The sequence below is a fragment of the Protopterus annectens genome, chromosome 1.part0 (genome assembly GCF_019279795.1).
Source record: "Protopterus annectens isolate FY-2018-M chromosome 1.part0, PAN1.0, whole genome shotgun sequence".
NCBI classification, from domain to species: Eukaryota; Metazoa; Chordata; order Ceratodontiformes; family Protopteridae; genus Protopterus; species Protopterus annectens.
Window position 1 is genome coordinate 1045945192 of NC_056725.1, and position 16262 is coordinate 1045961453.

The window sequence follows — 16262 nt, forward strand, 5'->3', positions numbered from 1 at the left end:
AGTGCAGCCATTTCAATGAGTTTTTGTGTTCTGTACAGTTTATTTGCAAAGTGCATTCAATTTGAAATGTTTCTTACTCTGAGCTTCTTCTGCTGTGTACAATTTATTTGCAAAGTACAGTTATTTTGAAGTATTTCTTACACTGATAATGAGTGGTTTCACAAAGTACAGTGATTTCAAAGTGTTCTTGTGCTACGGAGATTTATTTAGTGAAGTGCAGTTATTTAAAAGAGTCTATTGTGCTATTGGGCATAATTACAAATGTTGGCATAAAGTTCTGGCATATTTATAGGTGTGTGTGTGTTCGTATATAGTTTCAAGCACCTTCATTACTGTGTGTTGATATGGCTGAGGCATTTTGCAGACTAAGTCCACTTGTGTTTGATCATAATGTAGCAGAGAACTGGAGAGCATTCGAGCAGGAATATGATATTTTCATACAAGCAGCTTTTTCTGACAAAGATGCATGTACAAGAGCATTCAGTTTGTATAACTTAGCTGGGTAAGAAGCTATTGAAAAAGAACATTCATTTGTGTATGCACCAGAAGTATATGCAGGAAAGGGGGAAAACTGCCATATTGTGGTATTGGGTGAATCAAGATCAGACCCCCAAGTGACTGAAACATAAATTTAGAGAAATGTGCAACCCCCAGACAAATGTTACATTAGAGAGGCACTTATTTTATACAAGAGACCAAAAGCCAGGTGAAACTTTTGCAGCTTATATCACTGACTTGAGAAACAAAGCCAAAATGAGCAGATTTGGTGATTCAAAAGATGAGATGTTATGTTGTCCCTGTCTCACCTTCCTTCTTGGTTGGGTTCGGAGCCAACCCTCTGTTCCAACTCGACCATATTCTAAAGCTCGAGAGCTTCCACTGGCTCGAGGCTCGTCCCTATCTCATCATGCTTAGTGCTAGTTACCCAGATCTCGTTTGCCGCTTGAAGCTTCGAGATTGCTGGATACTCGCTCAGGCTAAGTGTTTGAATTTTATTGTTGTTTTTCTGGTTTAAATCGTAATTTTTCTTCAGAGTCTTTCTGTAGTTTAGTAGTGTTTGTTTAACTCCCTATCTCCACTTTCTGGTTGTTGTTGATGTTGTGTAGGCCATTGTTCTTTCTCCAGGCCTATTCCCCTTGTCGAATCTGTTTTTCTTAGAGGATTCCCCCTTCTTTTTAGCCCGTTTTAGTTCAAGGGCTTTCCCCCTTATTCCCTCCCTTTCTTTTTCTGGTATGGAGTAGCTGTTTAAATTAGAGGCTCTCCTCAGTCAGGGGAGTTGTCGTTTGACTCTCCCCTTCCATTTCCTTCCAACCTTTTCTTTGTTGTTGTTTAAAAAAAAAAAAAAAGTTCTTAGTAGTTATTGTGTGACTGCCAGATACCTATACCTTTAACGTATCATGGTTACTGTATTGGGCTTTGTTGTTGTTTTTTGTCATAATGTCCAAAGAAGTGCCCAAAGAATCCACACCTTTTGGATTTAAAAATGTGACTCGTCCTCCCAGAAAATGTCCCTGACTGATGGACATATGAGTTGCGTTTATTGTTTGTGGGCCATGCACCTGCAGGACTCATGTTTTATATGTCACACTTTCAGTGCCAGAGTCCTGCAGGACCACAGAAACAAACTTAACTTGCGAGGTTTACTAAAAGGGCCCTTTGACACTCCAGCAGAAGGATAATCAGGCTAGTAAACCTGGAAAATCACCCAAACCAACAACTTTGTCAGTTCTGACTTCAGAGCCATCGAGACACTTAGAGAAATCTACCACTTTGCCAGATCCGAAACCTCTCGGGTCCGACAAGACCCAAGGTGCGAGCAGAATGGCAAGACTCTCTCTGCCATGGGAGTACATTTTTCCACGCCTTCTTGACCTTACCCCATAGGTCAAAAGGGTGGAAAAATGTGGTTCCAGAAATCCCAGGGAACTTCGCTTGATGCACATAGTGAATTTTCCCCCAGGGCAGAGGTGAGAATAATAATGGGAGACACTGCCCTCATAGCACAGGGGGTCCACAGAGTCAGGGTGACAGAGATATGTTCTCTTGGAGGCCCTTCCAGCTCTCCTGAAAGGGGGCCTGCCTGTCCACCTCTGGAGGTAGTCAGGGGAAGATTGCCACTGTACCCAGAAGCCTGGCGAGAGATCACAGAAGACACATGGATACAGTAGATAATATCCAGAGGATACAATATTCCTTTCTCCATGCCACCTCTTCCCCAAAAACAAAAATCCATCCCAGATGTGCCGCCCAATCTGAGGGAACAAGCAACTCTAGAAGTTCAAAAGTTGCTAAGAAAAAGAGTCATCCAAGAAAGACAACGTTCCAGATGGTGACACTGCAGTCCATACTTCCCTTTCTGGGAAAGGACAATTGGATGTGCTCCCTCGATCTCCAGGAGGCGTACTACCATATCAAGATGGACAGGCGATCCAGGAGATTTCTATGCTTCTGGCTGGGAGCCAGTCACTACCAGTTTAGAGCTCTGCCCTTTGGCCTCACCACAGCCCCCAAGGTGTTCAAATGCATGACAGTAGTCACAGCTCATCTAAGGCATCTAGGATTCCGGGTGTTTCCATATTTAGATGACTGGCTCCTTACTGTCACCACTGAGCATTGACTAATCGACACAAGGGACAACACAATATGCCTCTGCTCTAAGCTAGGCATTACTATAAACTATGAAAATCTGCCTTGTTGCCTTGTCAATATATTACATTTATCGGAGCATATCGAGACACCAAAGACATGATAGCAAAGTTGCCCCAGGAGAGAGTGTCCATCATTCGATGCCAAGTTGCAGTTCTAGTCAGGAGAAAAAAGATTCAAGCAACATTTGTTCTCAAAGTCCTGGGTTCAATGGTGGCAGCTATAACTCTAGTTCTCTTGGCGCATTTCCACATGAGGCTATTGCAGTGGCTCCTCTTTGCCCAATGGTCCATGCAAGATCTACTCATGTCTCACAAAATTCTCATCATGGAGACCTGCAAGAAGAACCTAAAATGGTGGCTTCAGACCACCCAGCTGACGATGCAGACCATTCATTCTCCCCCAACCAGTTGCCACAGTGACCATGGACACTTCCCAGATAGGGTGAGGGGGCATTATCTGAGACAGACTGTTCACAGAACTTGGCAACAACATGAGTACTATTTGCACATAAATGTCCTCAAGATGAGAGTGGTGCTCCTGGCATTGCAAGCACTTCACAGCTCTCTTCCCACAGATGGACAACATCTCAGTGGTGTGGTACATCAACAAACAAGACAGAACCAGATCCTGTCCCTTATGTCAAGAAGCCCTAAGAGTATGGTAATGGGTGATGTCCTCCCAATGCTTTCTGATCATGATGCACATCCCAGGGAAATCCAATGTGATAGCGGACAAACTAAGCAGGGCTATCCTTATGCCTCATATGTGGTCCCTGAAACAAGACATTGCAATTCAGATCTTTTGCAAGTGGGGCCACCCTTGCTGCAATATTTTTCCACATCCATCAGTGCCAAATGCAGCAGCTATTTCACCCTAGTCCCCCCACTGGGACAATCCCCCAGAGATGCACTTGTTTACGATTGGCCCTGGGACTTCTGTATGCCTTTCCTCTGTTTCCTCTGATTCCCAAGGTTCTTCAGAAAGCAAAATCTGTGGGTTGCAAGCTAATCCTCATTTCCCCCTACTGGCCTCATCAAATCTGGTTCCCGTTTCTATGGCCCCATCTCCTGGAGGAGCCTTGGATTCTGGACCCAGCTCCGGACCTGCTGATGCATGATGATGGCACACTCAATCCTTCCTTACAGACCCTCAAGCTGACAGCTTGGTTCCTCCACTTCCTAGTTTAGCCAGGCTTCCCAACATCTCCCCAGCCATACAACATATTCTCATCTCCTCTCACAAATCCTCTATGAGGAAACTGTATACTAGTAAATGGAAATGGTTCTCTTGTTGGGCTGTCAACAATTATATTGATCCCTTTACTGCACCCATTTCAAAGATACTAGAATTCCTGGCTGAAATTTTTAACCAAGGAGCAGCAGCAGCAACTATCCAAGTTCAGTTGGCTGCTATTTCTAACTTCCATGTGGGAGAAATGGGTTCTAATGTTATGTCCCACAAGCTATGCAAAGCTTTTCTGAGGGGTACCGTTCTTTTGAGACCCCCAATAAGAGAACCACTTCCTTCTTGGGATCTATATTTAGTCCTAGCTGCCTTGATTCTTCCTCCATTCGAACCAGCCAGTTCTTGTGCTCTAAAAGTTTTGACTTGGAAAACCATTTTCTTGATCACCATTAGCTCAGCTAGAAGCGTATCAGAATTACAAGCCCTTTCCATTCGTTCTTCTTATTTAATTTTCCACAAAGATATGGTTTCTCTCAGGACCAATCCCTCTTTTTTACCAAAAGTTTGCTTAGAGTTCAATCTGAATCAATCGATAGATCTACCAGTGTTTTTCCAAACTGTGGCAACAAGACAAAGTATAAACTTCACCAATTGGATGTTCATAGACAATTATGTTTCTGTTTGCACAGGACTCAGTAATTCAGACAATTTGACCAGTTGTTTATATCCTTTGCAGAGAACAAAAAGGGAACTCCAGTATCAAAAGTGACTTTATCAAAATGTATTTCAAATACCATTACTTATGTCTATAATTCACAGAACAAGCAACTACCAGGGAAAATTCGAGGACACTCAACCAGGGCTTTGTCTACCTCTACTGCCTTTGAGGCCAGACTTCCTTTAGACTCAATTTGTGCGGCAGCTATGTGAATTAACCCCCATACCTTCATTACTCATTACAAAGTAGATGTGGCCTCCCAGAACAAAGCATCCTTTGGTTCCACGGTTCTGAAGAGTATATTCTACTGAACCAACCAAGAAGAATGTGCTGGGAACACTGTCCCAACCAACAAGAAGGAAGGAGAGATAGGGACAACATAACATAAAGAAGTTATGTACTTACCATAACATTCCATGTTTGTTTTCCTTGATCTCGCCTTCCTTCTTGCATACCACTCTCCTTCCTGGAGGATTGAGAGGAGTTATCTATATTTGACTGTATAGGCCTTGATTCCCTTCCTGCCTTATGAGTTGGATAGGATGAGAATTTCTACTTATGACTTGAGGTTTTCTTCTTATATACATATATATGTATTTTTTGTTAGATATGTCCATAGTTTATATATCTACACTTTGTGGCCTAGTGTTATGGGTTATCATAAATGAGATTTAGGTAACTAGTGCTAGGCATGATGGGATAGGGACTAGACTCGAGCCAGTGGAAGTTCTCAAGCTTTAGAATATGGCCGAGTTGGAGCTGAGGGTCGGCTCCGAACCCAACCAACAAGAAGGAAGGCAAGATCAAGGACAACAAACATGGAACGTTATGGTAAGTACATAACTTCTTTTTAATAAAGAACAGGCTTGTGTGTGGTGTTAATAGTGCTGCAGTGAGAAAGATTTTGCTTTATGACAGTCATTTAATATTAAGTAAAGCCATAGAAATTTGTCAAATCCATGAGCTCACAGAAAGGCACACAAGTATGCTTGCAAGTGATAAGATTATAGTTTCAGTAGCCTCTACAGCAAATGTAGACAGCAAGCAGCACATGGGAAGCAGAAGCAGGCCTAAGCACATGACAGCTGCAGCCCCTGTGGGGTTTCCTGGAAGATCCATTAACTTTCTAGCAAGCTCCAAGACTAGCTCAGTAAAGTGGACATGCTCAGTCCAGTACAAGAGTGAGTCAGCAAAACCTGAGTCAAGTCTTATTGTTAACTGTCAGAATTGTGGTGCCAACCATGAGTCTAAAAGAGAGAAATGCTTAGCATTTGGTCAGGAATGCCACAAGTGTAAAAAATTGAATTATTTTCAAAAGTTTTGTAAATCAAGCAAGCCTCATTCAGTATTAAGAAAGGTCACTCAAAAAAGCAAGTTGATCATGTAGAAAGCTGCAACCCTACTTTGTATGTAGATGATGTATCAGTGGTTGGTGAAAAGGTTAATGCAGTAGATTTGTTGGCAAAGAATAAAGTATTTTGTACTGTCCTGATCAATGGTAAACCCATGGAACTCAAAGGAGACACTGGTTCAAAGAATAATGTAATGCCAGCAGAAACATTTGCTGAATTGAGGGCTGGTGAGCAACTTAATTTGGTCAATTGTGCAAAGCTTGCTGCTTATGGAGTGAAGGGATTCAAATCAAAGGCTCAGTAGTGCTTTCATGCTATTCAGCTGGGAACAGTTACAGCTTGCAATTTTATGTAGTCAGAAGACCTGTGCAGTCATTATTAGGTCTCAGAGACAGTTTGAGAATGAAACTGCTCTTTTACCAAATAAGTACATCATGTAAGCACATGTCCCAATGTCAGCTTCAGTGACGCTATTTTCTTAGAGTATGCTGATGTTTTTGATGACAAATTAGGCAAACTTCCAGTTGTCCATGAAAGTAGACCCAGAGGTCAGTCCAGTGTTCAGACCAGCAAGATGAGTTCCAATAGCTATGCATGACAAAGTTAAGATCCAGTTAGACAAAATGGTGCGGCAAGGTGTGACTTGTCCAGTCACAGAACCGAGTGGTTGCTTTCCATGGTAGCTGCTCATAAGAAAATTTCAGATAAAATCAGTATATGCATTGACCCAAGATACTTGAACAAGGCATTAAAAAGACCCCATCATCCTTTGCATACAGTCAAGGAGATTCCAACCCTCATGCCAAATGCCACTGTTTTTTCTGTCTTGGATGCAAAGAGTTAATTTTGTCAAGTAATGCTTGATCTCAAATCTTCACTACTGCTACATTTAGTACCCCATTTGGTAGATACAGATTCCTTAGGATACCTTTTGGAATAAATTCTGCCAGTGAAGTCTTTCAGTTGCATTGGAGTAATTTTTTTCAGGCTACCCGTGTGCAATAATAGTTGATGATTTACTAGTTGAAGGTAATGGTGAAGCAGAGCTTGACAGAAACCTCAGAAAAGTTCTGGCCAGAGCACGTAAAGTGAATTTAAAGCTAAATCCTCTGAAGTGTAAATTCAGACTACCAGGAGTCACTTATGTAGGCCATGTATTTACCTGTACAGACTTACAACCAGATCCTTCTAAACAAGCATCCATTCTTGAGATGCCAGCTCCAGACAATGTCCAAGCTCTATAGCATTTTCTTGGTATGGTTAAGTATTTGGGCAAATTTATCCCTGACTTTAGTGAGTTATCAGCACCTTTGATAGAGCTAACATGCGAAAATGTTGCAAGGTCATGGTTAGAACAACATCAGAGAGCATTTAATAACCTCAAACAGAAAATTGCTAACCTGCCCTCTTTAAGATACTATGATGTTCATAAACCAGTACTTTCCTGTGATGCTTCAATGTTCGGTCTTGGTGCAGTTATTTTTCAAGAGAGCAGACCTATTGCCTATGCAACTGTTCTTACCTAAACTGAGATACAGTATGCTCAAACTGAGAAGGAACTTTTCACAATTGTGTTCACATATTCGAAGTTCCATGATTATATTTATGGCTGAGTTTTCCAGATAGAAACTGGCCATCAACTTCTAGTCACTATGTGAAAGAAGCCTATGCATTCAGCTCCAGCAAGAATACAAAGAATGATGCTCAGATTACAAAGGTATAATTTCAAAATGGTCTGTACAAAAGGCAAACTTCTTGATCTGGCTGATACCTTATCCAGATCACCCAGAAATACCACAGAACAGCTTGATGCAGAGAATTTTAATTTTGATGTCATGGAAGTGCGTAATTTTTCTACCATGAGACTTGATGAGCTAAGAGATCATACAAAGACTGATCCAATTTTGCAAAAGCTCAACCACTTCATCAATGTAGGATGGCCGTCAAAGCAATCCCGTGTACCACCAGAAGTGCAACATTACTTTCCATATAGAGATGAGATGCTGATGGACGATGGTATCATTTTCAAAGGTCCAAAATTTGCTGTTCCTACTTCCTTACAGTGTGAATGCATTCAGATTTTGCATCATGGCCAGCCAGGTTCCAATTCAACCAAAAGAAGGGGAAGAGGACTAATATTTTGGTCTTCTCTATCGAAAGGCATTGATAAAGTGCTTTCTTCTCATTCATTATGCAACAGTACTAAATCTCATTTGCAAAAAGAGCCACTTCAGCTAAGCCAAATTCCTTAACTACCTTGGTCAACAGTGGCCACTGACATATTTTAGTGGAACAATCAACATTACTTAGTATTGGTAGACTCTTATTCATACTGGCTTGAAATCGATTTACTACTTAACCTAACATTCATTGCTGTTATTACTAAGATGAAACATAATTTCTCAGTCCATGGTAATCAACACAAAATTATTTCTGACAATGGCTCTCAGTTTACCAGTCAGTTGTTTCAGAGATTTGCAAAAGAGTGGGACATTATTCATGTTACTAGCAGTCCTGAATACCCACGATCAACAGTCAATTGTTTCAGAGATTTGCAAAAGAGTGGGACTTTATTCATGTTACTAATAGTCCTGAATAACCACAGTCAAACGGCCTTGCTGAACATGCAGAGAGTGCAAAGCAATTATTAGAGAGGTCAAAGTATGACAATACCGATATCTTCTTGAATTTACTTAATCTCAGAAATATACATGATGACAACCTACTTGGCTCACCTGCTAGAGACTTCTATCTAGGCAAACCAGAACAACCTTGCCTATCAGTTCTAGTTTGTTGGTGCCTAATGCTAAAAACAACAGAGCAATCAAAGCACAACTTTTTAAGAAGCATTCTTCTCAGAAGTCCAACTATGATAAAAGGAGCAGGTTTCTTTATCTGTTAAAAGAAGGAAAGACAGTGAGGATGCAAACAGCGAAAGGATTTGATCGAATTGGTCAAGTGAGAGGTATGTGTGCCGAGCCAAGATCCTACTTAGTGGAGTCTGAGGGTATAGAATACAGGAGAAACTGCAGACATCTTCTTCCTGTATCGGAAATTATATTGCAGCATCATACCTATGATACAGACTCTAGATCTCAGGGCAACCCTGACAATGTTCATACCGAAGAACATGCGCAGTATCCATGCCCATTCTTGGTAATGTCTCAGATGTCCCCAAAGTTGGACATTCCTTGAAGACAGTCTCCATTACTAGATCCAATTCTGACTTTTATGATACATGATCAGGTCGTATGTTTAGATCTAGTGTAAAATACACAGCAACCTGGACATGATTGTATTACGTGTTTAATTTTGTATGATTGCATGTCAGATAATTAGTTCTGTATAACTGCATGTCAGAAGATCATTTCTGTAAATTGCATGTCATTGACTACTGTCATTTCATATATGGACTATTTCTTAAAAAGGGAGGATGTAGATCAGAGCGTATGTATGACCTTTAAGAAGCATTTCCAGAAGTAGCACATGTATATATATATATATATATATATATATATATATATATATATATATATATGTATATAGAGCACATACAGGCAGCAGTGCATTTTGAGAGAACAGCCAGAGTGTTAACATGTATGAGAGTGGTAGTCAGTCTGTTTATAAGTTTATTTAAGTTTAAGTTACAAAGCCTCATTCCTGATGTGCTTGTGAGTAATAAAGCTGCTTGAACCGAACCCACAACTGCTTGTCTGTTTTATCCTAACCAGATGAGCGATAGTCTCCAGGTGTAGAACATCATTTGGCTCAATAATGGTGCAGAACATCCTTCCTTACTCCACCCAGGAAATAAGGTAGCTGGGGACTCTGTTTCAACTGTTAAGGATAACATGAAAATTGACAACTTCAGATAAAGAAGTTATATACTCACCATAACGTTCCATCTGAGTTGTCCATTTTCATGTATCCTCAACTCCCCGTCCTTCACCCCCCTACTTAATTCTTTTGGAAGATGGGTGGTCTCTACCCTCTTTCACAGTCTGGCTTATTGTTACAGTGGTGACAGACCCAAACATAGTATCCACTGGAAACATGGGAATTTTTTTTCCTTCTTCTTCTTCTTCTTCTTCTTCTTCATCTGCTTATTCTGTCAGCAAACTCAATTTGCATTATGGGTAAAGGGGGAAGCTCGAGGGTTTTTGGTGCCCATGAAATTTAGCAAGTGCCCAAGTCAGTCCAAGGGATTGGAATCAAACCCATCCATTGAGGATACAATGTTATGGTGAGTACATAACGTCATTTGCTTTTTTTTTTAACATCTTTATTGAATTATCACTTGTGACACAGGCAAATTTACATTTATACAAAAGTAATCAAACTGTATTAACAAATTAACATTAACAAACATTATACTTCACATATATTGCTATATATCATATAACCTAAGCAGCATTACATAAATTATTCAATTCCAGCCCCTTTTTTTAAACAAGAAACATTTTTATTAAACCATCATTTATGACATAAGCAATCTTACATTTATATAAATGAAAACAAACCACACCGACACAATCCTAGTTGCAACCATTTTACATCACAAACCATACTGACACATTCCTAGTTGCAAACATTATACATTACTTATAATCTACCCAATCATTTCAGTCAAGCATTACATAGCTCATTTAAGTCTTGCCTTCTTTTAAACCTCATTCCTCCCCTGTATGTATTGTTTCCACAGTTCCCATTTTTTTCATATGATGTTTGCTCCTACTCTTTTCTAAAGATCTGATTTCCAGTTGTTTTATTTCTGTTACTATATTCACTGCTGCTAATATAGTTCGTTTAGATTTTTATTTTCATTTTCTAGTAATTGTTTTATGGCAGCCACCAACATTCGACACAACAGGGCCTTACCATGTCTAGGTAATTCTGATTCTGTATCATAGCTCAGAAAAATCATCTTCCTTTTCACACCAATCTGCCCACCCAACATCTCTGACTGTGCATCTCGCAGGGAATCCTTAAAGTCCACCAACTGCACTCCCAGAAAATATGTTCCCAAGTATCTCTTTCTTCCCCATCACACCTCCAACATTTGCTGTATACCTGAGGAGATACTTGATATGTTTTTCAGTGCTGCTGATATTTTTCCTTTTCTGGATTTTTCCCCTATATAATTTTCCAACTATCCTAAATTCAGCTTCTCATTTAAAAACAAAAAAAAGAGAGATAATCTTCCTATCCATTTGTGTGTGGTTGGCTTTATCTAAACTTCATCTCCTTTTCTCCTTTAAAGGACTAAGACATTTTTCACAGCTAGCGAGACTGTACTTAGGTGTGATAATTTTTAAACTGCTTAACCATTTGATTTTTAGTGTTTATCTGTTGTAGAATCTTATATGATGGAAAAGATTAAAAGCTTCAAGAAGTACTCAGCCTGCAGACAAAAAAGTTCCAACACAGTATCTGCAATCCTTATCTTTATATTGCTAGGCATAGCACACCTGGGCTTGGGCTGTGAGGCATGTGCCTCATTTGTTACTAGAAAATTATAAGGATGCAGGGACAAATTGGTCTTAAGGACCTTCTTCCCACCCAAGCAGGAACATTGTCTCTTTCTGTTGCTTTGGTGTCTTCTTCTTCTTCTTCCCCAGCCAAGAAAGTAGAGAAAACATGATCCTCAAAGGAGACAGAAAAGGAGACATCTAAAGAGAGAGCAAAAGAGTTGACGAAAAGTCTAGAAATCACTATCCAAATCCAGCAGCACTTTTCAGTCTGGGCATGAAGACTCCAAAGTGTTCAGATCTAGAAACCATTCAAATACAATTGCTAATGCCTTCTCCACACTTCTTACTGGAGATGGTGAGTCCTAGGCTCCACTTCCACTTCCTACAGGAGAGGTACTGAAGCAGATGTTGACAGGATGATTGAGAGGTTTCTATGGATGCACATTCAACTAGAGTTCCTCCAGGAGCCATCGCATTTGGGTGCACTGGGTTCGGTCTCATCCACCCCTCCTTTGGTGTCTCCTATTCTGGTCTGGCCTTCTAATTAGAGGTCTGCAGATCTGAGCCTGCTCAAAACACCATTATTGGTGATGGCGGCCGTTACAACTTCACCTCCGACTGTATCCCTTATTCCTTCAATTACAATGTTGCTGGATTGGGATGAGTCACAGAGCCAAAGATTCAGAAATGAGTCTTGAGAGGAGGGATCAGTTCTGAAATTATCAGTGTTGTCTCTCCCTCTCAGTGCCTCAGAGATTGGTAGTTCAGCTGCATTGGTGGTCTCGAAGCCTGGGTGGTGTCAGAGTGGAGAATGCTCTTTCTGTCCATTTTTTGGATTGGAGGGGTGCTTCTTCAGCTCCTGTAGTATCCTCAGCATTTGAAAGGATTCTCTGCAGACCAAGAGACAAGGTGAATCTATCATGCTTGTCTCCATCCCAGCCCCCTTAGATTCTGTGCTTGACCTCCCATATCTTGATCAATGAGAACAGTCAGCCTCCTTTAGCCTTGTGGGTACATGCCACATGAGTTCCTCATATGATTCCAAACCCTCACTGGAAGCCCAAGCATGGCAGGGTTCTATAAAACAGACATATAAAGGGAGACATTTGGACTTCTCCCTGCAGTCATAGAAGACGAAAGGTTCCCCGTGATTTTTTTTTTGAAAGACACCACCAATGGCATCCTCAGACTGGTGAAACAGTGAGGGCTATTTTTCACAGATACACTTTCTCCTGAAGAGTCTGTATTCCTCAAGGCTTTTGGGGCTGGCTGTTCTACCTTTTGGATGATGCCATCACAGATCTGGTGGCTCAGTGGACATGGAAGAATCCTGATGTGTTGGACTTGACAGGATCTTGGTCTCCCAAAAGGACAAAGTGCACTGAAGCAAGGGTCCCCCAGTAGATTCCATCATTGTGGCAGCAGCCTCTAAGAAAGAGCTGTCAGAAGAAAGGACATCTGTCCATCCCCTAACAGGTTGTCAAGGACATTGGACAGGTTTGGGAAATGGACATATGTGTCAGTGACTTTTACACTTAAGACTGCTGAACTTCCTTACCCATATGACATGTTTCTGGAGGGACCTGACCAAGGAGCTTAACCAATAACTCTCCCGTAACTTACTGGTGGAAAATGGTGGAGTCCCAATTTTATGCCTTACAATCAATGTCCAATGCATCCATGTGTCTGCTTTCTAATGTAGCTGATGGTCCAGCTAAAGCATCAGGCACATGCATATCTGCTGGCACACTTGGATGTGATTATGTGGGTTTGTGAAAGGCTTCAAGATATCCTTCCTTAATGCCCCCTTCGAAGGTTAAACACTCTTCTGACTGAAGGTTAAGGAGACTCCTACCAGGACCAAGCAAGATGGTATAACCTTATCTGTCTTTAGGATCCACTTTTCCACCCCCTCAGAGGACCTTTGCTGGGAACCAGAAGGGTAGAAAGAAGATGTGGTTCAGAAATTTCAAGGTTTTAACCAAGACTGTCCTGCAGACAGACTCTTCTGAGACAGAGGGGGCTAATTTCAATGGACATTACTCTAGAAGCAGATGTGGACTTCAGAATCAGGGATTTCATGGTCGTTTCACTGAGAAATCGTACCAGTTTTCCTGAAGTGTTACCCGGCTGCTCTGCTTTGGAGGCAGTTGGAAGGCGCTCATCCCTGCATCCTCCAACCTGCCAGGCCATCAGACAAGATACATGGGGAGGATAGCCCCCTGTTGTAGATGGAATTAGCAGTCCACAAAAATAACAAAAACTGATAGGCCAAAAAAGAGCTATAAAGATGACTGAGTGGACTATTGAGGATAAGAAGGAAATTGTATTGTTACTATTATGCGAAAAGCCCAGAATTTCTAGACACAAGATATACAAAAACATTGAGAGAAATTAGAAGAAAGAAAAAATACCTCCACAACAAAAACTGCTAGAAGCCTCAAATAAAATTCTGTGTTCATTAATACAACAGATTTGTGAAAAACAGTATATAGACCAAGAAACTTTGATCTGTTTGGAAAAGGAACCGTCTGAGGGAGTGTGAAAATATAAACAACAAAACCTAGAGATTTTGAAAAATATAAAAAAGAAATATGGACATGGGAAAGAAAGAGAGATTTGATGTTGTTGTTGTTGTGTCTTTCGGCTTTTCCTGGTTAGGGGTCGCCACAGCGGAACTCCGGTCTGCTAATGATTGGCAGTGGATTTTTACGTGCTGATTTGCCAGCCCTGACACACAACCTTCAACGAAGGTATGCCCATTCACGCATGTCTCCAGACAGAAGACGCTCTAGATGAGAATCAAACGGGACAACATCTTATTGTGAGGCGACAGTGCTACCACAGCACCACCACCGCGTTCTGATATGGTGCAATATTTATGCAAAGATGAAAGCGAAATTAATCAATATAAAGAAGGCAGCCCCAAAGATATTCAAAGAGAAGTACAGGCAGAGGCATCCAGATATAGAATATTTCATAATAAAAACAAATAATATCACAAAGAGGGAATGTAGAAAAGAAGATTAGTAAAGTAGAAGTAAAAAAATATAGAACTTGAAGTTATGCAGTGCCTGCAAAGGGAAGAATTTGGTGTAGAAGGTCTAACACAGGTTACATCACAGCATGATGGAACGAGTCCCCAGAGTAAGGAGAAACAGGAAGAACAAGAGACATCTGAAGAAGAAATATGGACATGGGAATGAAAAAGAGATTTAGTATGTTGTAATATCTATGCAAATGAGAAAGCAATACTAATCAATACAAAAAGAGCAGCACCAACGTATTTGAAGAAAAATACAGGCAAAGGAATCCAGACATGGAAAACTTTACAATACAAAAAATAAGAAGACAAAGAGGAAAAGCAGAAAAGGAGATTAGTAATGGAGAAGTTAAAGAAATAGAAACTGAGGTTATGGAGTACCTGCAAAGTGAAGGATTCAGTGTAGAAAATCTAATTCAGAAAGCACCACAACAGGATAGAGCAATAGACATCCAAATTAAGGGGAAACCAGTGGAACAGGAAGTAATTGGTCAGATGCCATATGAAGACATTTTGCAGCCTTCCACAGGAAACCAGTATAAATGTTCACTTGAAGCTGGACCGCAAGAGAAGTAACAGGAAATGTGGAAAATCTGACACAGTCAATGTTGAGGAGTGATAGCCAGTGAGTTCCCATATGACAGAGCAACGGATGGAACAGGATGAAATTGAAGAGAATGTGCCACAAGAAGAAGCTATACAACTTTCTGTAGAATGACCACAAGAAATGGAAAACAAAAAAATGTGTCCCCAGTTTAGAAGAAAATGAGCTAAGAGAAGAGTTACTTGTTTTGGTAGAGATGGATAGACATATTAAGATCAATGAAAGAAATAGACTGCAGGAGGTCAATAAAACCCAAAAAGTTAGAAGTTTGATAAAACAAATGAACACAGTAATTAAGACTGTCCATAGAGATCCATGCGATATAACAGAAATAAACAAGATATATTATTGTGCAGTTAAATTGATAACGGATACAGTTCTGCCACAAGGACACAGGGTAATGAGGTAAAGGAAGGGGAGAAATTGAATACCATCATGGAAGTATTGAATACAGAAAACTATAAAGCAGTTGAGACAAGAAGTGTCACTATTAGAAGAATATAGAAGATGGAACAGATCAACAAAAATACTAAGAAAGATAGATGTGATAAAAGCAATGCACAGTATTAGAACAGACCAGGATCTATCATGCACTATCACAAATAAACTAAAAATCTCAGCACAGGAGGAAAAACTTAGAAGATATTCAGATAAATATAAAGGAAAAGTACAAAATAAGCAATTTATTGATGACCCAAAAAGTTTTATAGAGAACTGGTAAACAAGGTAAAAGGAAATGAAAGACCACCAGAAAGTGAAGAAATAGATACATTTTGGAGAAGTATCTATGAAGATCCTTTAGAACATAACAAAGATGCTAAATGGAAAGAAGAAGTAACGGAAAAAATAGTTTAAAGGTACAGGATATGAAATGGGATGAAGTAACAACCAAAGTGATTGAAACAAAGTTAAGAAAAGCCTCTAACTGGAAGACCCCAGGGCCAGATACAGTACCTAACTTTTAGTTAAAAGTATTAACATCTTCGCATGAAGATTTAACCATAAGTAAGAACTATTTAAATGCGCACCCTGAACAGACACTAACTTGGCTAACAACAGGAAAAACAATGCTCCTACTTAAGAGTGAACCTGCAAGCTACCCTAAAAATTATAAACCAATAACTTGCCTTCCAACAACACATAAACTATACACAGGAATTGATGCCAACATAGTTTATAATCATTTAAAAGAAAACTCAATTATGGCAGTACAACAAAAGGGCAATAAAAGAAAGTCAAA

At 40.2% G+C, this 16262-nt stretch overlaps 1 protein-coding gene across 1 annotated transcript in view; it reads left to right on the top strand.

Annotated features, from left to right (window-relative positions):
* Positions 1-16262, top strand: part of RAD51AP2 (RAD51 associated protein 2) — a 578351-nt gene that overhangs the window by 288526 nt on the left and 273563 nt on the right. The gene's annotated exons all lie outside the window — the stretch shown is intronic.